The sequence below is a fragment of the Alligator mississippiensis genome, chromosome 4 (assembly GCF_030867095.1).
Source record: "Alligator mississippiensis isolate rAllMis1 chromosome 4, rAllMis1, whole genome shotgun sequence".
In the NCBI taxonomy this organism is placed as follows: Eukaryota; Metazoa; Chordata; order Crocodylia; family Alligatoridae; genus Alligator; species Alligator mississippiensis.
In genome coordinates, this window is record NC_081827.1 from 225,445,418 (window position 1) to 225,468,401 (window position 22,984).

General features: G+C 42.9%; 1 protein-coding gene across 2 annotated transcripts in view; it reads right to left on the reverse strand.

The window, feature by feature from the left end:
- GALNT13 (polypeptide N-acetylgalactosaminyltransferase 13) overlaps positions 1-19,926 on the reverse strand; it is a 431,117-nt gene extending 411,191 nt beyond the window's left edge. For both annotated transcript variants that reach the window (XM_059727376.1, XM_019480581.2), the window contains exon 1: positions 19,822-19,926. The gene's annotated coding sequence lies outside the window, so the exon portion shown is untranslated. The remainder of the gene's footprint in view (positions 1-19,821) is intronic.
- Between the last annotated feature and the right edge of the window lie 3,058 nt (positions 19,927-22,984).

Here is a 22,984-nt window from a genome sequence, read left to right on the forward strand (position 1 = left end):
GTGGTCACTCTGTCCTGCCACTTTGGTGGAATCCTATTTTTTAATGCTTAATAGGATCACCATTTCTTCAGTACCATTATTGTGCTCAATGTTCTGAGACACCAAAACAATCCTTCCCAAGAACACTATAATCTACAAAGCTATTTCTTCAGTGAGGTTTCCTTATTTATAAGGAAAATAGTATATCCATTACAGATTAGGTGTTAAAATCATCCAGGTCCTAAACTGTGAAGTTTTTAAAAACACTCCTTACTGGTTTTTTTTAACTGTGTAGTAGAGCAGGGCTGTCTGACTGGTGGCCCACAGGTCACAAACACCCCACAAGAGGCCAGTGCAGCAGTGGGTATGGGGGGAAAACCACATGCTGCCAGCAGCGTCCATGTCCCAACAGAGCACATGCAGGGCTATACCTGACATTAAATTCTAACCCAACACTCCTTAACCAAGAATGTGCGACCTAGTAACAGCCAAGAATCAAGCTACCTATTCTTCATGCCTTTTGAAAAAACGCGTGTCAAAGGCTATAATTAAGTAATGCATCTCAGAGCTAAAGGAAAAAACACCAGCGGATATTTTCCATTTTAACATTCTGTAGCAGCCCTAGCCAATTACATACCAAATTTACATTTAAAACTGTAAAAGCAACTTCAGCCCTGGAGATATATTATTAGGTAACTGGAAAATAACTAAGGAAGGCCACATTTTTAAGTTAGACTCTAAAGCAGAGGTTATCAGCCTTTCTAGACTCATGGCTAATAAAAGATATCAGATTCACACAAAGAACCTGTCTTTCTAGACTCATGGCACCCCTCCAGAACTTTTCTGAATTTAGTGGTACCCCATTTAAAAAAAAATTGATTTATTCCAGCACTTACTGTCTCATACCCTTCCGCACCTTTTAAAGGTTTTCATGGCACCCCAGAATGCTGTGGCACTGCAGTTATCACTGCTCTAAAAATACATCACACAGCACTATGAATGTCAATGTCATTACTATGAATGTGCTAGTATAGCTAAGACTGTAATCAAACTAGTGTCTTATACAGCAAAGAAGAATAAATCACTATGGTGTGTTCATTAACTTTTTGAAGGAAGTAGTAGTCTCTTGCAGAAGAAGCAGGGATGAAATTCTGGCTGTACTGAATGGCAAAATTCCTACTGACCATAAGAAAGCAAGGATTTCACCCAGGGACTATGCCATATTTTTGTATGGATATGAAATTAATAAATATCTCATAACTTGGTGTTTCTTTGCTCTTAAGGATTTTCATTAAATGTTGTTACTATTAACTGTCACAACCCAAAGTTGTGATTTTAGTTTGTGTGTGCTTCGGCACCGCTAAATTATTTCCCGCCCAAATTGTAGTTTTCTTTGCACGGTAGAGTTCTCTGCTGCGGGAGAGAACTCTGGTGCAACGGGGGATTTCCCGCCAATTTGCAGCTTCTTTGCATGGTGCATTTCTTTTGCATCTCAGAGATGCACGGTGCAAAGGAGTTCCCGCCATTTGTATTTAGATTCGCGCCACATTATTGGCCGGTTCTAAATGTAGGCACACGTGGCAGCTAGCTATTGGCTTGCTAGCCGTACAAAAGGCTTGAGTAGTTTCCGCCCAAGTTGGAGGACTCCACGAACACCAGGAGGAGGAGACTTCACGCTGTGTGAAGATCTCTAAGCGCTGCAGATCCTCACGGACCCAACGTGTCTCAAGCAGGCAACAGAGGCTTAATAATCGAACCCACGGAGCTTTAACTACTCTGGGAGGGGAAAAGAACAAAAGAACGAACCGCCTCTAGCCTCTCCCCGTCGCTGAGCGCAATCCAAGACGTATCCCTTTCCTGTAAACCCAATTTTCGAGCCCACGGAGCCTTAACAACTCCGGGGGACCAGGGAACCAAACCGAGCCCACGGAGCTTCAACAACTCCGTGGGAAAGAATTGCCGAACCCACGGAGCCTAAACAACTCCGTGGGAAAGAATTTGTCGTAGTCCTCCAACGAGGATTTAAGCGGAGCTGCACCTGGAAAGCTGTCCAGCCTACACCACTACCATCTTTGGGTGTAAGTAAATAATCTTTTCAATCGACCACTACGCGTTTGTGACTAATTCTAGCTCGCCACCGGTTTTCTCCAACCCCGCATGCCCGGGCTGCTGGCCACAGCCCGCGTGCACAAAGACAGGCCCTGGATCGCCCCTCCCCCCCCCCCAACTCGCACTTGGCAGCGGGATCAGGGCCCGGCCCGCACATTAACTAATCATATTCTCCTTTACATAATCTTTACTGGTTTAGTTATAGCATTTTAAGCAACTAACGCAGAATGCAGCTGTCTGCCTCCAGAGCTATTGGGCACACATTAGCACCAATCCTTCACAGACTTCACATGCATCCTATTCATTTCTGCATACAATTCAAAGTTTTGGGAATCAGCCATTAAAGTCCTATGTAAAATCAACTCTGGCTCCAGAGAAAGTAGCTCTCAAGTCAATACCACCATAATAAGGGCAAAACACCACCATAAGGGCAAAATATTTTTAACACTGGGCCCTTTGCCCTAGAACTCGCTTCATGCCCTACTCTTTCCACCATTTGGCCCTTCACTGTCCCCAGTTTGTACCTTAGGGGGCAAGCAGAGCCCCCACCACCACTGCTGCTCCCCTGGGAATTTATATACTGGTGAATAAAGCCACTTGCCCTCATAGGCCCTTCTGCTGGCTAAGGGAGCATGCAAGGAACACAGTATGTAGGGAGCAAGCCAGGCAGTAATGCTTGCCCCTGCGCCCACCCTCCTGCCCACAGCACAGCTCACTCATAAGAGCACTGGGGCAGCCAGCATGGAAGTTAGCAGTGGGCAGCAGCAAGAGAGGGGAGTCCCTAGCAGAGCAGATGTGAGTACCACTTGTCCTTGGGATGCTGGGGCAGGTGCAGAGTCCCAGGTTGGAGCAATCAGGGAAAAGCAAGCATTTGCTTTTACACGCAGAGATTATGTCCCATAACACACTTGGAATCCTGTGGCAACCCAGTTGAGAACTTCTACTCTGAAGTTTTCATCTTCATCATATAAAAAGTATCTTCTCAAAAGGGAGGGTTTTTTGGACACTGTCATGTTATTATATAAATGGACAAGTGCCATTTCTTTTAAAATTTTCATGCTACTCGTGGTACTTTGAGTAGTACATGTATTCTGAAGTCCAGGGGGTATAAGAATGAAGCATCAACATCACCATGATGCATTTTGATAGGGCTGCCCAACAATTTTGGTTTTTTGTTTGTTTTTTTTTGTTTTGTTTTTTGTTTTTACACTTTTATGGCTGGATTGAAACTTTTTTTTCCAAATTTTTCAAGTCAAAACTTTTCTATTTTAGGGCAGGGGGTTTTTTTCTTTATATTTAACTCAGTTTGAGAACAATATTTTCTGCTTGAAATTATGCAGAAGTCAAACATTTGAACATTGGGGGGGGGAGTTAGGGGGAGGGAGTTTGCTGAAAAACTTTTCTCCAAATTTGACCAACAAATAAGTTAGTGATATGCATTGGATATTAATGAAATATTTCAGCCAGCCCTAGTTTTGAATGCAGTAGAGTTCTATTTCTATTTCTTCAGTTTCATAATTCAAAGAACATTTATAAAAAAATTGATTCCATTCCTCAAATGACCTCAAAAAAATATCTCTTGAAGACTCCATTCATGTACTCTTTGTTCCTGCTCAAGGTCTGGTGCAAGGATGGCCAACCTGCAGCATGCTTGCCACAAGTGGCACGGGCAGCCCATGTGTGAACCACACAGCAGATCAAGGAGGGAAGGTAGCACAACAACCATCAGAACAGGAAAAGCAAGCAGAGCAGCAGAATGGGCAAAAAGAAGGGATTGGAGTTGCATGTGGGGCTCATGTGTTACACACTGATAAAAAAAGTTACACCCCTACTGGTCTAGCACTTTCAAAAAATGTCTAATCTGTCCCCCCTTTTCCCTCCCCCTGCCATATTATGCACTTGTTCAGATGAAAAAAAAAATTGAAAAGCTTTAAAAATCAGATACACAAGGCTTGAAGTCAAGAATTGGATGCAATAGCTGCTAGTTCAAAGAATCGATGCATCTTGGGATACTAGCCCCAAAAAAACATTAATATATAGTGAGGAATAAACATAGGGGTGGGGGGAATCCAACTAAAAATGGTGGAACTAACAAAAGGCATATTAAAGTCCTTTGCTCAATCACTTACCATATATTTTTAAATTGTCCCCTATCACACACACTTCTCATCTATGTATTCCAAGCACAAAATAATATAATTGTGTTGAAGAACCTATTTGTTAGGGGTGTGCAAAGCGGGCCCTATTTGATTCTGATTTGGATTCACCCTGAATCAGGGACAATGATTCAATTCACTGATTTGGATCACTGGCCTGATTCAATTCAGCCTAATCCAAAACTGAAGATTCAATGCCGATTCAGAGAATCAGCACTTTGGAAACAGACACAGCTTTAAATGTTTTTTCTACATACCTGGAGGTACCAGCATGGCTTGTGATCACTGTGATGGTGGGGTGGACAGAGTATCCCACAGGAGTGCGGAGGGGCCCTCCATATGCTCGGAGGCGCACCCCGAAGTGGACCAGAAGTACTTTCAGACCACTTCCAGGTCTGCCGGAGAGTGCACCGGGCCCCTCCCGCACCCTCTCTCAGCTCGGTTATCAGCCGCAGGGGGGACCCAGGGTGCCCCTCCCAGACCCAGGAGGCACCAGTTGCCAAGCCGGGAGGACACTGGGGGGGGGGGAGGGGGGGAAATCCTCTGATTCAATTTGGATTTGGTGGCTGAATCTCTGAATCAAATCAGGAACCGAAGCTTCACACAGCCCTACTGTTTGTCACCATGCACCTTGCATATAGTGATGCACTATTCTGTGGGCAGCAGACTCCCCTTTATATGGGGATACAAGGGAATATTTCACTTAACTGCATAACATAATACCTAAACTTTGCTGCATATTGCTTTTATAAGCCACGGGCCAGGACAACCCAGCTCTGGGACAATGCAAGCCAAGTGGCTTCAGTGCCACATCAAGTGCTTTCCCCATGCTCACACAGGGGCCAGGCAGCTGGGAGCTCTGCCAACACGATCACTTTCCCTAGCAAACCCAGCTGTGGCATGGGCACGGCCTCCTGCCATCCCCTCCTCCTGCACCCACCAGCTGTAGTACAGGCACAGCTAGAAGTTATCTGGCCCCAGCACAGCTCCCCATGAACTAAAAGCTGCTCCTATGCCACAACTTTGCCAAGGGGAAAGGAGAGGGGGGGAAGCTGAGGAGTGCGAGAACTAAAGTTATGGCAAAATGTACTTTGACCGGTCTTCTGTACACAATATTGAATAATAACATTTAAATTACACAATGACACAGTTTTCTTCACACCTCATTCAGTGTACAGAACAGCTGATGTATAATGAAACAGTTGCTCAGTATTTCTTTGCATCTTCATTCAATGTGCAACTGTATGCCCTATTGCTTTCACACCATTCCAACCCTGCAGAGAATACAGTTACTAATTTCTTTAGGGATTTCTTCAACAGCATTCATCAGCAAGCCCTCAAAATGCTTTGCAACACTCCTGTATAAGATTATGATTTTTCCATCCCCACATTTAAAGCTAAACCAAGGTGCAGATATTAAAGCTGAGACTGAAAAGTTAAGTCAATTTAATAAGCCAAACATGATGCCTAGCAACTTAGAGTACTTCATGGACTGAGGGGGAATTTGATAAATCTGCAAAAACCTAAAGGGCAGTTATAAAGAGGAGGAAATAGATTACTCTCTGTGATTGTAGAAGACAACTGTAGGAGCAATGGATCTAAGCTACAGCAAGGCAATTTAGGCTGGAGATGAGGAAGAACTTCCTCACTGGAAGGGTGGTTAAGTCTTGTGAAAGGCTACCTAGAGAGATTGTAAAATCTCCATCCCTCGAAGAGCAGGGTAGACCAGGGGTGGCAAAATTCATCAGGCCTCAAGTGCTACCAGTAGTGCACACCTGGGACCAGCCCCACACACTTCCTGTAGCATGTAAGACTGGCCCAGGCAGTAAGCAACACATAGGACGAGATGTTAGGGCTCTGCAGGTGAGATCCAGCCTATAGGCCATATCTTTGACCACCTTGGGGCAGACTTTTGACTGGGATATTTTAATCAGGATAATCCTGTCTTGTGCAGGGACTGCACTAAATGGTCTCATGAAACCCCTTCAAGCCCTGCTTTCCTGTGATCCTATGGACCACAAAGTGTAGCAATACAAAACCGTTTTTGGAAGTTTAGCTAGTATTTGTTTCTTTTTAGCAGGGGCATTTTCCTAGCACCACTAATTTTAGAGGCATTTTCCTTTCACTATTCTAGGTTTTGCTAATTTACTAACTGGTGCAAAGCATGGCTGGACCTTGACAGATCCCCAAGCAATCCCTACACTTGACATTCTGCTGTAATCTTTCTGCTCCTCAGAGGAATAGCTATTTGCCCCCCTATTTGAACACAATAAGATTAATCAAGAGACAAGCTTGTAGTTTTACCACCTGAATAAAAATACTAAATTGCAAAGATTGCAACTATCATTAGCCTGATGTGCTACCTGGAAGTTACAGGAAGAACATTAGTCCTTTAAAAGCACTGGAGGTCACCTCTGTAAATTTGCTTCTTTCTTGTTGTGATGTAGGTTCCTTTATGAAGCATCCGTTTCACAGCTGGACAGTTCAGTCCAACTACCTCCATGATATGACTAATCTTACAGTCGGATGTTTTCATCTTCGTGTTTCATTAACATGATTTCCAACAACTTCAGACCTTCTTATGATTGTATATGTAAGAACTTATTTTTAATTGCCAAGGAGATGGAGAGGCAAGAGGCTGTATCACAGCAATACCATTTCAAGCACAGTAAGCACAGCATGGAGGGATGGTGTTCAGAAAAAATTTTATGCAATTCCCTCTAAATACAGTTAGAAATTGCAAGTTTCCAGGAAATGTTATCAGCAAGTATTTGACACAAGTGCTGACATAAGTTAGAGAACTGACAGATATGTAAACTAAGCATTCAGAACTAAATGCAAGAGTATGCAACAGAAAAAAAAAAAACTGTTCACAGCAGCACCTTCAAAAGAGATTAAAAATTCTTTATTTAAACACTTCATATCTTTAATGTTTTAATCAAAAAAGCAGTTATTGGAGTGCTAAACCAGTAAAATAAGAACCAGGCATTGTAGATTTAATTGGCAAATGTTTAACCTCAAGCAGGTTAGTTAACCAAACTTGCTTTACTCATCTATAAAATGGGCATAAGACAAACTAGTCTCCTGGGTATAGCAGAACTGTTAACAAGCCTGTGCAAAGAGCATTTAGAGCCTTAGATGAGAAGCGATATACTTTCAGTCTAATGCTTTTGTACCTCCTAAAACATTAGAGCTGGTCTATTTATTATGGAACCAGTACATATTTAGAGACTAATGCTGAATGATATAAAACAGGTCATTTTCCACCTCTTAACTATTTAGATCCTACTGTTGAAAGCCCATCTTAATGCTCAGAAGAGTTAGGGTCAATAGGTCTGATTTATAAGAGTTAGGTCAATTAGGGTCAGCACAGTCTGATTTATCATATATTAGGGAATGGATTATTTTAATTGCAACTCTCCCCACCCTTCCCTGAACACTGAAGCTACACTTTCTTTCGTTTGCAGGATACCTTTTCAGCTGAATCTATCTGCAGTTTGTGAACCTTAGAATTTGACAGCAGTTGCCTGGCAACACCATCAGCCATGCTCTCCAGAGCACCTGTGGTAGCTGCTTTTCTCAGGTAAGTGCCTTTTGGTAGAAATCCAATGAAGTTTCTAAATTGCTCTATTGTTTTGTTTTAGTGAGCACATCCAGTCTGTGTTGCTTACTAAACTATTTCGTATTGATTTGGCTTCCAAGTTGCGAGTTTAAAAGTTCTTTACTTCGAGAACTGTTCCTATATCCTTTTCAGCTCCTTCAGATTCAACTTTGAAACTGAAATGCAGAACATTTACCTAGAATTAGGAGGAGTCGGGTAGGAAATCAACCCCTCAGTGATAATAAGAGGAGCCACAAATGGTCCAGCATTTCCAGAAATCTTCCTGGCATACAGAAAGAGAAGCTGGCCTCTTCTCTTGGTTTAGTGCAGATTAAATTATTTTTACCATGTGGTAGGAAAGCTTTAACTAATAAGTTGTTGTTTTTATTTATAAAACGGGGGAATTGTAGATAAGGTTACCTCAACTAATTACCCAGACAGAAAAACCAAAGAAGTGCAGACCATTAATAACTGCTACAAATATAATGAACTTGCTTTCCCTACAGGGCAACAGATGTAGCAATGTTTTCAACCTAAAACGGTGTATATGCAACTGAATACCAAATGCTGTACAAAAGGTTTCACAAATTAAAAATATAATAAACCAGTTAGAAGATGTATGATTAGAACATTTTGCTCAACTATTTGTGTTGTATATTTATTTCAAATGGTCAATTTTGTAACATGGCAATATATAAAGTTATACATTCACTTAAAGAACTTTTTTCTAATACCTCCATATACCATTTAAAAAAAAAAAAAAATCAGGCAAATATAAAAAGATTCCTCCCTCAGGCGACCTAAGGAAGGGCACTTCATGCCAAACAGCCTGTCCAACAGCTCTTTCAACTATATAGTTGGTCCAAATAAAGACATTACAAAAATTCTTGCCTTTTATACCTTATTATAGAAAGTAATCATACTGATCAGACACAACTTGCACTTGATAAACCCATGCTGGCTCTTCTCAGTCACCTTCTCGAGGTGCTTCGCAATGGATTCCTTGAGAACCTACTCCACAATCTTTCCAAGTATAGAGGTCAAGCCGACTCTTCTGCAGTTCCCCAGATCCGCCTTCTTCCCTTTCTTAAAGGTGGCACTATACTTGCCCCTTCCAGTCGCCCAGGTCCTGACCTGACCTCCACAAGTTCTCAAAGAAATATCCAATGGCTCCGAGATTACCTCAGTCAAGCCCTTCAGTATCCTAAGGTGCATCCCATCCAGCCCCTTAAAAGCACCCAGCTTCTCCAAGTAATCCCTAACCTGTGCTGCCACTACTCTATCCTATTTGTCTCCCTCCCCATGGAGGTTCTCTGGTCTTCCTCTTGACATGCTTGTAGAATCCCTTTTTACCGCCTTTTATGTCCCTTGCCAACTGCATCTCAAATTGTGCCTTGCTCCTCCTAATTTTGTAATACTCTTACACCCTAGTACAGGGGTGGGCAAAATGTGGCCCGGGGGCTGGATGCAGCCTGCCAGGCAATTCTATCCAGCCTGTGGGGCCCCTAAAAAAATTTTTAAAAATTAATATTTATCTGCCCCTGGCTGCCTATCATGCAGCCCTCAATGGTTTGCCAAAACTCAGTAAGCAGCCCTCCGCCCAAAATAATTGCCCGCCCCTGCTCTAGTACACACCCTAGTGCTATGACCAAGTTTCCATTGTTTTAATACAAGATTCCTTTTCAAGTTTCAACTCCTCGGAGAGACTGCTGTCTAGTCAAGCTGGTCTTCTATTGCACTTCCCATTCTTCCATCACATTGGCATAGTTTGCTCCTGCACCATTAATAGGGTCTCCTTGAAGTAAAGGCTGCTCTCCTCGATCACCAGAGAAGCCAGGGACACAGAGTAAGCCAGGGTCTCAGTCAGAGGCTTGCCACTTGTGAAGTCACACCAGGCTGGCTTTAAAGGGTCTTTTAGGACTGGGGGGAGGCCAAAGCTGTTTCTTGGCGAGTCTCAAGGCACAGCTTCCCCTTGAAAGCGGAATTATCTGTGACAAACTGTTAACAAAAACCTCCAAGAAACTAGTGCAACTGACACATGCAATTTTGCCTTGGTGTTTGCTCTGTCGATACTGACCTACAGCTTCAGAACCCAGTCTTATAAAAAGCCAGTTTAGCAGTGGCAGTCCATAACGATGCAAGATTGAGTTCAGTGATTCAGGAGCATTACGGTACCTGTAGTAGGCAATTCTGTAGCAGAGAAAACAGACACAGCATAGTGTTTGAATAAATAAGCATAAATAAAGCAAATTTTATATACTCATCTTCTATATCAAAGGGGCAAGTAAGAATCCATTATCATCCATGCTGAGATGATAGGAATTTCCAGTTCACATCCTTGACACATCAGTTTTGCTTCCAAAGCAGTTTTTTGTTTTTTGGTTTGTTTGGTTTTTTACTATGAAGCGTACAAGGTAACTTGGTATTAAAACAAGTAAACTTGTCACTTTGCATCATTTCTTAAACCATGTTTTTTAATGTAAAATGCAACTTTAAAGTAACTGTCTACAAAACGAGATGTTTACGTTACTACAGGCACATGCACACATTTGCAGGACCCAATATACTATCATTTAGCTTGCTTTAAACCACATTATCATAAATAAGGTCCCTGCTTGTATACATGTTCAACAGATCTGGGAGCTGTGCCAGGAACATGACCTAAGGGACAGGGGGGAAGGAGCAGGATCGGGTGGGCTACATAGATCAGAAGAGGCAGGATTGGAGAGCTAGAAATAGCCTGGTCAGGCAGGGGCAGGATATGGATTAGCCCTATCTAAGATCACCTTGGGTGAACTAAATTAGATCAGACTGGCCATTTTTTTGCCCAATCTAAAGTGCCTGAACAGACTTACAGTTTAGCACTTAGCTCAACCTAACCCTAGTTAGTTGGACCCAAGTTTGACATCTACATGTACCCTTGGAGACTAAGTCTCACTGCATTTTAACAGTCTGCAAATATCCTAAGAATAAAATCAGAAACAGCATGGAGCATCATTAGTCTCACAAGTAATTCATTAATTTACCTATAATTATCATCTGTACAGATGACAATATAATGGTGGAACTGACAACTTATCGGAATCAGTAAGGCTTTTTTCCATTTGATGAAGCAAAGCCAAATTAGAACGGTTATTTCCAGCTAAAATTTAATCAATGTTTAGCATATTAGGAACCGCTCTTCCCACCCTCCCTTCTTCTAGGGTGCAAGTAAAACCATTATAATGAAAAACACTAGTTGCAAATTTGTTCTGCTTTAGATACAGAAAATGTCTAAAATCCAGGAATATTTGGATATGGATGTTTGCTCAATTCTACCTCTACTACCACTAAAGATTAGTTTACATGAAAGATAGCATAGGACTATTACAGAAACCCTAGAGCATGAACTTTAGATGACTAGACTTAGGTGCTTTGGGCTGGGAGTGGGGGGAGGGCTATTTTACAGTATGTTCCCAAAAGCTCCACACAACACCTTTCCAAAGCCCTTTCCTTAGTAAACAAACTATATCCTGAAGAACACCACATGCTGGTCACAATCCCTAGAGGCTTTTTTCTGCCTCAGCCAGACAACAAGGTTTATGATACACTCTTCGCCCTTGATTTTACTTACTCATCCTTTTACAGCCTGCCCAGTCATGTAATGGGAATCCCTTTCCAGGCTGCTTCTTTATCTTTTTAATGGTCAATTAACAACATGCCTTGCAGAAGCCATACATTTGTTTTCATCACCAGACCACAAGTGCCATCTAACTATCCTAATGCACCTCTGCAAAATAATTAAAAAAAAACAAAATACTTGAGGGATGCTGATGACTTGACATATTTCAACTCAAGCAATGCATATAACTCCCTGAAACAGGGATAAAGAATTCAGGAGCAGCCAACCAGTAAGATAATGACCTCAGGGAAAGCAAAAGGACAAATATTCAAGCAAAAGGGTAGACCAGACTGTTATAAATGTCTACCAGAGGATTTCCCACTAACTTTCACAATAGCATTACTTTTAAAAATACTCACTAGAACAGCTGCCATTATGTTCCACAGCAGTGTTTAACTAGCCAGCCTGCACAGAATCCGACCTGTGCCATCTCATTATTTTGCATGCACTATAACTAAAAACTAATAAGCAATAAGGCAATGCAACAGTTTCTCTTTTGTATGCATAAAGTGTCTAGTTTTTTTCCCTGTGGAACATGATATCTTACATTTCTCCAAAGACACCTGGCAGTATCATTTAGAAAAATTAAACCTATAAGTAAAATTGAATTAAATAAAGGTCATGAGTGGTCTATTCATGTGTTGACAGCAATTTTTTTTTCTGTCACTACTGTAGGAAATATTGTGTTCATTACATAGAGAATATTGCCCAGCTTTTCTCTTGTAGATTGTTTCTGAAGGTCATGCTTTCATTTTCTCAGACTTCCCAGTGACTAGAAGCGGGTAAGAATCATTAAATATATGTTTAAAAATCAACATTAAAACATAACAGAAGAGTAACTGTGTTTAATATGGCATGATCTTTTTAAAATACAATAGCCAAAAGAAAGATGTATAACACCGCAAAGGACTGTATTTGGGGGATGAAGATCTATTCTTGCAAAAATCAACATTCATTTCTGAAAGAAATAGTGGGAAGGTGAGTACCATCCAAGCACAATATGACATGCAGGGCCTGCCATCAAGTAAAACATACTATGGTCCAGAGTACTGTTTCATCAGTAATCACATCTGCCCATCTTCAGATACTCATGACACAACCCTAAGAACATCTCTGCAAGAGGCATGCCTTTATATAAAAGACTCCAATATTCCCGAAAATCTATTGCATAGGCTGGGCAGCCAATCAGAATACACACACAGTTGTTATTGAGCGCAAAAGCTAGGCTTATATCATAGGCAGGCAAGATGGGTAGATGCAATATCTTCTATTAGGGAGTCCTCCTATGCCTGATGAAGGGTGTTTGTGCCCAAAACTTTGCAAAGAACTTTTTTCCAACTATTTAGTTGATCTACTAAAAGATATCACATCTGCCCAAAGAACCTTGCCTACCTATGTCCTTAGACCAACATGGCTAACCAGCAATCAGGCTTATATCATCACATTGCACTCCAAAGTAGGGAATTCTAACTCAGAAAACTTTAGACTACTCTCATCATGTGCTTCTAAATTTAGGCAGTGAGTAACTAAATGGATACACTGGCATATTCCTTATGCACAAAGAACATATGCATACCGCAATAGATTCATCTCCATCAACACAAAAGTTTATGGTGCTTATTCTGTTTATGGAAAAAGATGCATTAGGTTTGTACTTCTGTTCTTCTGGGAAAAAAAATGAATTAAGCTTGCATTACAATACAAAAATAAGTACAAAAAAAAGTTAAAAATGGATGTTGGAAAAATATACAAAACGGTAGCTATTTTTGACCAGCTGCAGATGTTTCCCACTATATTTATTATAATTCAAAACTGCATCATCCCTAAATTAGTAGACATTACAACATATAGTCTTTCTTCATTATTATTATTGTTGGTAGCAATTTGAAGCAATCAAGCAGAAAGCAAGATTCTTTAAAAATATACATCTCCTACAATATTGGACAGAAATTACATTCCTGGGGCTGTATTTTCTAGTGTTGTTCATTAAAGTGATGCACAACACAATATTAATCTAGATTCTTGAGGTAAAGAAATTAAAGTGCCCCATATTTTGCACAAAAAAAAAAAAAAAAAATGCTTCCAGCCCCTTCTCAGTCTGTTGGAGTCTCATAGAATCATGAAGTCTTACATTAGACATGTTACATTAGAAAGTTTTTTCAATCTTATCTCGTTTCTAAGCATTGTCCCCAATTTTGCTGCTTTGTTTCTTCTTTGTTAGGGAATTGAGAGCTATGGGGGGCTTAACAGGTGTTCGTACTTTGTTTCTATTTTTGTTCATTAAAATCAGTGGGAAACACCTACAGCATAGTTTCTGCTGCTATTAGTAAAGTAACCTGATGCTGCAAAAGAATTTCCAACCGAAATCAAATCATAAATAATAAAGGCAAAAGTATTAAATTTGGTAAAAGATAACTTGCCACCTAGCAAATTGTAAAACAAATTAAAAAAAATCATATAGTTAAATAGAAAGGCTCCATACAAAAGATCAGTGAAAGCAGAGGAACTAGTATCTAATAAGCAGCTACTGGTCTCCTTTGAAATTAAAAGGAAAAATCAAAAACAATAAATACAAAACTATTCCCCCTCCCCCTAAATCTTGAAATGGGGGTGGGGAAGGGCAGGGAAGAGTTAACATAACTACCACAGCCACTTCAATTTCCTTATTGGTATACAAATTAAAATAGATTTAGCAATCATATTCTGTCTTATTTATTAAAGATTACCTGACACTAGATAGGTCTGAAAAGAGATAGGTAAAACAAAATACAGTGAAATGCTAATTTCCAGGGGAAAGAAGTAGAACAGAGAGAAAGAATGTAAAAAGATATTAGGTACTTTATGAACCTCTCCCTTAAACATTAAAGTAGATTAAACTTTTTTAAATTGTGTGTAGCAGTCTTCTTTTCTCCCTTTCTACACTGTCTTGATGATACTCCTCACAGTCTTCTGTTTTCCTTCCATTTCCTCCTCCTTTGATTTATCTGAAATTTCTCATTATAATTCTAACCTCTGTACAAACTGTCCAGTTATTCCCCATCCCCAACCTCTGCACATGAATACACTTTATTATACAGGTGTAAAATCAGATTTACACTGCTGTAATTGCAATCTCAGTTTGGCTAAAAATAAAAACCAAGTCATCTCGCTTAAGAGTGCCTCATTTCAAAGCACATTATTCATTTAGTAGCACATTCCAGACAAATATGGGGGAAAGAGTCCCTGTTCCTCATCACTTCTACTGTTGAGAATTATTCAGAAATAGGACTGTTTAAATAGAGACTGTTAGAGTTATTTACCACATTTACTCAAATGTAAGACAAGCCCCCCACCCATCAGCATGGGGAAAGAAGCCCCGCATCTTACATTTACATATAGGAAAAACTCACTAAATACATTGGTCACCATTAAACTGCTACCAGAAGTGCTATGCGCTCAGTAATAAAAGCCAGCTATGAAGTTGATCAAATGCAGCCCACAATGAGCATGTCTGTAAAACACATGGCCCATATCTGGCAAACATATTAATTGGAATCTACCACAAGGCTAGATTAGCCCAGCTCATCAGAATACGATACAGATGAACTCACTGCGCTTAGTCTCCCTCAGTGCTGACTCATTTTCAAGTCATGGTCAGCCACTACACTAACACATTAGGATTTCTTCACTTCCACAGTTGAACAGCACCTTTCTTTCCTGTTTCCAACTATTACTGTTTCTTTGCCAGCCTTAAATGTCTACCAAACATCACCAAACACCTGTGTAGAAGAGAGGCTCTTGTCATCCCCTTTTGGCCCACCGCTTGCGACTATCATGGCCCCACACCTCATCTGTATACAAGTTTTTGAAAGATCCCAGGACTTGGGATACTCAGTTTGTCACAAACAGGTGGAATCTTTTAGGGGGGAAAGATACCTGGAGCACGCATGCACGCGCGCACTGCTGGGCTGTGGGGTAATCATGGCTTGAAACCATAGGCAATGTGGGAGGGCGGTACAGGGGACATATGCTGATGATGTGGTGAAGCCCCATCTGGGACATATTCCCAGATGAAGCCAGGGCCTGGCAACAGTAGAGGTGGTGGCAGCACGATTTCTGAACTGACTGCAGGGCACAGGGCTGCAGTCTGGCCAGAGCTGGCACCTGACAGAAGCAGGGTGGGGGTGCAGAGTTGTGCCCCCACCCCCATCAACACGCATTAACTGCGATTGACACCCTGTTGACTCTGCTAGGACACAACACAATGAGCTATATAGTAAATCATGAGCCTTTTGGTTTTGGACTAATAATCACGCAGTTTGTATTAGTAGGTATAAAAGTGCTGCTCAAAAGTGTGTTTATGGAATACCTGTGCTGAAACTTGCAGCAGTTGGCAAAAAAGGTAAAATGGATCAATTCTGTATGACCTGAGTCTGTAGGTACTCATAGTAATTTTCCTATATATAAATTACTACAGGTACATTTATTTCAAATGTATTACAGATACATTTATTTCCTTGTAGTCCGGTTTCAAAGTCAGTGTTTTTTGGTCCCTTGTGTTTTAAATTTGCCCCTCACTTCCATGTTCTCAGGGAAGAACAAAACCCAAGCAGGATCTGACAGTAGGGGGGAGGGGGAGAAGAGATGACCAGGAAGGGGAAAAGCAGGGAGGGGCAGGGGGCAAGGGGGCCACCTGACCTCCAGCCATTAATTTTCCATGTTGTAGCAATGGAATTAGATTCTATGTCTGAAAAACTGTAACAGATTTATAAATTTTCCATATACAAATCTAGCCATGGGGACATCATCTTAGATTTGAGTAAATGCAGTATATTAAGGGTGCACCTATAGAAGTTTACGGGGCCGATACCAATAGCCAATTTTTAAGGAGGCATATCAGCCAATACCAATCTAATTTCCAATACAGAATGGAGACCTGCATGTAGCTGGTAAGTCTGTTGTGGTGGAAGGGGAGAGGGGAGGGAAGGAATGAGGCTAGGGCAGGCACTGCCCAGCCAGGGCGGGGTAGAGCCATGGCTCATCTGGGGAGGTGGCTCCTACTGTTGCACACACCCCAGGAGGGCACCGGGGGGGGGGGGGGGGATGTGCCCTCCAGAACTGGGCACAAAGCCACTGCGAAATAGGGATGTGGGCTGCAGCAGGCTCTCCCAGGCAGGAGCTGGGCCAGGCTGTGCTCAGGATGGATGCTACAGGGGAGGGGAGGGCTGCAGCCACCCTAAAATTCACCATAGCCCCAACTTCCCTCCCAGCACTGCTGCCATCCGCCCCAGGCACAGTACAGGCTGTCCCCACCACTGGAAGAGCCTGGTGCAGCTCTGGCCTCAGTCCACCATGTCCACCCCATCCCACGCAGATCCAGGGGCATATGCTCCTACCCCAGTTCTCTCCCGGGATGCACACAGTGGCAGGAGCTGTCCCCCCACCCACGGCTCTGTCCCATGCCCCGCCCTGCCCAGGTAGAACCTTCCTGAGCCCTACTCCCTCCCTCACCGTGGGGGGCCTTCATCTGTCCCCCCACACATCACTTCCCTCCCCCTTCCCCTTCCAGTACAATAGACTTACCAGCTGCACACCACTCTACAAGCTGCCGGGCTGTGCTCCTGTTTGCCTACATGCTGCACTGTGGCTGCACACATGCACAGGCCGTTTATCGGCCACATCAGGCTGATTTCCAGTACAGACAATTTTCTTTATATTGGTGCCAATCCGACATCAGATTGATGTATTGGTGCACCTCTACAATATATTAAAAGGAATTCATCTCAGAGTATCATGTAGTATAATTCCTGCATGAATCACATACGTATCATTCACTTAGGGTCCACCATACATGGTTCCCCATATGTTGGTCTTACCAAGTTAGAAATAGGCCCAAACTTATAGATTCATGTCTCACTTGCTATACGCCTTGAGGCCCACATAGTTGATTCTGCATACTGCATGATTTAAGGCTCCTGCAGAAGGAAAATGCAGAGCCATTTAAAAACACCACTGCTATGAAAGGGAGCAAACACAAGATTGCTAATAATGTCACTGACATTTCCTGAATTCTGTTAGTTTCATTTCCCACTTTTTCCATGTGAAATACTTTGGCCACTAGCAAAGCCATGTCTAACCTTAGATGTCTCTCTACTAAGTTTTGGAAGTCCCATATTTGAGTGTTAAAAAACTGCCTTATTCAAAAGATTGCACTGTTTCTTTATTAAAAAAAAAATTTTTTAATGAATTCCAACCCTAGCCCCCACTTCACGCCTGAAATGGTTGAACCATTTCTTTTTCCAACTTTGCTGACGAATTCAGAGAAACTCCCTCTCTAACATTTCCAGGTACAAAACCACAGCAACTCTCAGTTTCCTAAACTGGGACTTGTTCCTTGTAGTCAGGTTTCTCGCTAATACGGCTTTCACTTTTAGCTAGACTCACATTTTCCAAAATATCCCTGGGGACATACTCCTCTCATATTTAGGGGTAGCAGCATTGGCTACTATACCATACAGTTTTTCAAATTATCTTTAAAAATACTGCCACAACGAAGAAATTTTTTTCAAAACCCATAAAGCTAGTCACAGAGGGACCAAACTTACGTCCTGTTTAATTCCTAGGCACCCCACCTTGAAACAACTTGTTTAACAGCCCATTATTCCTAACTGTACGGCTACCGTTTTGCTCTGCTTAGTTTAACAACATTGAAAGCTGGAATTTTGTAAATAATAACATCCTAAATCACATGTAGTAATGGCCTGGTTTAAAGAGCAGTCGGATACAAAGCACTGACTTGCAAGTTAAAGCAAGGGTCCCACGAAATAGTTTTAAAAGCTCCTCATTAGCGATGTTACTGATGTGCACAGATTCCAAGATCTTTGGCTTATTTAGAAACATCATTAGGCTATGCTACTAAAGAATACCGCGTCAAATAAATCAAGAGATTTCCTGGAAAAAGTGGAAGATGTTTGCCAATACCTCTTTGAGGATAGTGCGATAGCCGACAAGCAGCTAAAACTACCCTGATTTCTTGCTTTCCCCTGCAGGTTTGAATTCTGATCATGCCTTCTTCTCATTAATCATTTCTCTCCTCTGTCCATTCAGAAGCACCCAAACAAATATTCGGCAAGTTATTTTGCAACAAAGAATAAATAATGGCAGCTTCAACTGCTGCTTCTACCTTTACTACTTCAGATTAGAAAATATGTATTACCAAAAGATTTAAAAGTTAATTACATCTTCTGCTAGCTTGGAAAAGCTTTAACCTAATCCTTGGAAGAGTAGCTCAGATCCATTCTTTACTAACAGCTTTATGAATACTTCATCATGTGCTGTATCAAAAAGCAGAATGCAAAACCAACTGGGTGAGATTTTTCCTTTATCCTGCACTTTGGATATTTACATTAATACAAAATGGGCATAAAAAGCCTAATAATTCAGAACGGAAGATTTCTTCACCCACTTTGCATTTAACTCTGCTGTGCTGCAAATGACCATACAAGGTAGAGGATGAAAGAAAAAGCAGGTCACCTAACCTGAAGTGTGCATTAAAGAAATGTACAGTCCGGGCCCGCCACTAACGGAAATAAATTACTATTTTTCTCCTTTACGCTGAAACAGCAGCATCTTCTCCCACGCCCTCCAACTTCCTAAAGCAGCGGCACAACATTTAGCCACCTACCCCCGAAGAGGAGCTTGACACACAAATTCAGACTGACATCTCCATTTAAGACAGAAAGTTGGAGGGTTTCTCCCCACCCGCAATGCTTGGGTGTGGGGCCATCCCTGCTTCTTGGTAAGTCAGAGCAAGTGGATGGAGGGAGCCAGGTTTTCAAAGCAGTATGCAAGGCGAGCGTCCGCTGCCCATCCCAGAAAGGTGTTAGCCAAAGACCTTCCTCTACCCAGCCCTATTACCGCCAAGTACGGAGGGGGCACAAATCTCCTGAGCAGAAAGGATCCCCCACGCATGCAGCAGGGCGCTGCTCCCCGACGGGTGTTATCAGTCACACCTTGAGCAAAGCGATGCTGCGCATCCTCGAGTCTCGCAAGCGTCTCGCCGCGGCGCGGGTCCCCGCTGCCGCCCAGGAGCGGGACCCCGCTGGCCCCGGCTCGGCGGCTGCCCCGAGAGCGGAGCAGCCCGTGGGGGCCGAGCGCGGCCAAGACACGGACACGGACACGGACACGGGCACGCCACAAAGCGCGTGGAAACCAGCGGGGCGGCAGCACTCGGACCGCGACCCCCGCCTCAGCCCCGCGCTGCTGCTGCTGCTGCTGCAGGGGCGGCGGCGCAAACGGGCCGGTCCCCGCGGAGCCCCGCCGAGTTGCGCGCTCACCTGCCCGCAGCGGCCCCGCGCTGCCCTCGCCTCCGCCGCCAGCGCCTTCTTCATGCTGGGACGCGGCTCGGCTCGGCCGCACGCACCGCCCCGCGCGCTCCGCCTCCGGGGGCGGGGCCCGCCTGACGTCACCGCCCCGCCCCCCGCCGCCCGGTCCCGCGATAGTGGGCAGGCGCAGCCCCGGGACTCGCGGAGCGCTCTGAGGCTCGAAGCGGAGCGGTCGGGGATGCGGCGTGGCGCGTCCCCGCCCAGACGCGGGAGGCACCCATTGCCCCGACTGGAGTCCCTTAGCTGCCCGCTCCTCCCAGGCAGCCCTTCGTGTCAGCATCCGTTTCCTCTAGGCAGCCTTCGAGGCGCCCGCGTGGCAGGGCCACGCAGTAACGCCACAGGGGTTTTTTTTAAAGAAACGCTTCGTGTTCGGAGCCGAATCAAGTCCAAATCCGTGAGTCAGTCCAAAACCATAAGTGGCCTATGACTGGCAAACGTCCCCCACCCCCACCCCACCCCACCCCACCAGGGGCTTCAGATATTTCCGGTGTCTTTTGGCCGGCAGCCTACGCACAGGCCCAAGCCCGGAGGCTCGGGGTTCGGATGCCCCCAAGTTTCGCCTGCCCTCAGCCGTGCAGCTGAGCAAGCGAGGGAGGAGCCTCCCATTTCCATAAAGTGGGCTTTAAGCCCCAACACCTCGGCGGGTACTAAATGGTGCCACAAGAACAGTTATCGCTGGCAGCGCTTAAGGAAAGCTGCCTTCACGGACCCAGATGCATGTTGTTACCCCGGCATCGGCGTGTTCTTCAAGCGGAGTAAGCCCTTTACCAGGTTTCCATAGGAAGGCGATCAAACCTAAGCAAAGAGCAGGGTATGTGCAAGACAGAGTTAGTGATGAGCTGCTCGTGGTGTTTAAAAACAACTGTAACCCCTTGGGCAAGAGACCTGGTTATCATGCCGGACAGCTTTTTGAAGGCAGGTAATTAATACGCACCTGTGGACAAAGCATCAGAAAGAACGGAGTCTGTGCTGAGAAAGAGCAGCACGCTGCAACGTCGTCACGTGCATTGATCTGCTCTCGCCTTCAATTCTGTGCTGTTTTTGTTGCTAGCTCAAAAGATGAAGAAAAGAGGTATAGAGGAGGGCAAGAACATTTACTAGTTGCATAGAAAGAAGGGAGATGTTGAAAAGGAAGATTGTGGTAGTTTAGAGAAAAGTTTAATATGAGGCAACATTAGCAAGACGTAAAATAAAAATGAAGCGGTATAGTGAAGGTCAGCTAGGAGCTCATTTTTACCCTTTCACATTGCAAAAGTAAAGATATGCAAAAATTGTATGGTAACGTAATCCCAAAAAATATTTTTTTTACGCAACCCATACTCAGCTTGTGGGATGCTTGGGAAGATCAATATAAACAAGCGGGTAGCCTTATTATCATTAGATAAGTTTAAAAAAAAAAAGACACCTACATTCTTCAAGACATGATATAACTATTGCTTAGTGCTAAGAAGTTTTCCCTTGAAATATGTTACTTCATTATTATCCAGCAAGTCTCACAAGTCTATTTTAGCTATTGGATAATAGATTCAATGGTGATGAAATTATTACTGAATAATTTATTTGCAGCATAGAAGAAGAAAATGATATTATGTGACTAATATTAACCAACTATCTATAAATCTAAATAATGATTTTTTTCACTAAATATTTATTTATGAAATGATAGGATAGGTGTGTAGAATAAATCATCTGTGATCAGCTCCAGTATTTGACCAGATAGATCATGGGTCTAATTAGTTGGCTGCATTTTTCCTCCTAATTCTATTCTCTCTTCTGACTGAAAAGCTTTACAGAACACTTCTGGGATATATCTAAACCTTGCTTTTTTGGGTAAGACCCAAGTCCATCTCATGTCTGAAGGAGTTAGAGGGGAACCAATGGTCCAATCTGTTGCTCTGAGCCCTTGTCACAGCAGGTCTGCTGTATGCCCAAAGCAAGGATTTGGGACATCACAAAGACCATCCCGAAAATTGTCATATTGAATGTAATATTTGAATGTTTGTAATAGTTGCCTATTAGCCAGTTTAGGAAGAAGACAAGATTCATCTTCTTATCTAGGCCATTGTTTTGGGCTACGTGCGGAAGGTCCTGACTTTGCTCAAAGTCTTAACTCTTGAATTTTATCTTTAGAGGCCTTTAACAAAGTTAACCTAAAAATGACCCTTAAGCAAACATCCCACATTCCGAGAAATCAAACCCTAGGAGCCTTTGAAAAGATTGGAAAGAAAGGAAATTCCCCAAAGTAATTAAATGGTCAACAAAAGAAACTGAACCCAGCAGAAATCTGTTGAGTAAGATCTGAGCCCAAATTTGGGAGTAGTGACAGGTTTGGGTAGGAGGGGCCCAAGACGGCAACTCACTCAATAAAAACTAACCTACTGTCCCAATTTGGAGGTAACCTCACTTGCAGAACAACGAAGGAAGAATCGCAAGTGTAGGCCGGATCAGACTGATCACCTGAACCATCCTCTCCATGAACACGAATCTCTTAGTTCACGCTGAAGCCGTGGAGCGCCCAAAAGGGACTGAAGGAAGAGGACTTAGTCCTATCAGTATTGAGGCCAGCCCATTGAACCGTACTACTGAGGCCAACCCATTAAATTGTACTACTGAGGAATGAAACCGTATTTAGGTGTTTGGCTTCTCGGAATTCTAGGATTGTAAGTATATTATGAAAATAAAAGTATTGATTCAAATTTAACTTTTAGTTGTAATTGTAATTGTTTTAAGGAAGTGCATTTGGAGCATTGTTTCTGATATATGTAGTTATTGTGTTCTTAATGTTTGTGGTATTTCTTAAAGCTAAGCAGTGTTATATGCATAGCAAAGAAATTTAAAATAAAATTGTGTTGTATGAATTAAGTGTGCAATCATTGTGAAATCATGCAAGTTGCTAAAAATTTCCCCAGCCAGTGCATCAAACGAATCAGTAAGTTGTGTGGGATCTTCTCTATTCCATAACCCACTAGAGACAAAAATCATCTAGCCCTCTGACTGCTATGCACTGGTTGTGGTCCATGTGGGGACGAATGCTGCATCCAAGGGCAAGCCAGAAAACATCATGGAAGACTACAAGGCCTTGGGACACCAACTCAAGAAGATGGGAGCTGAGGTG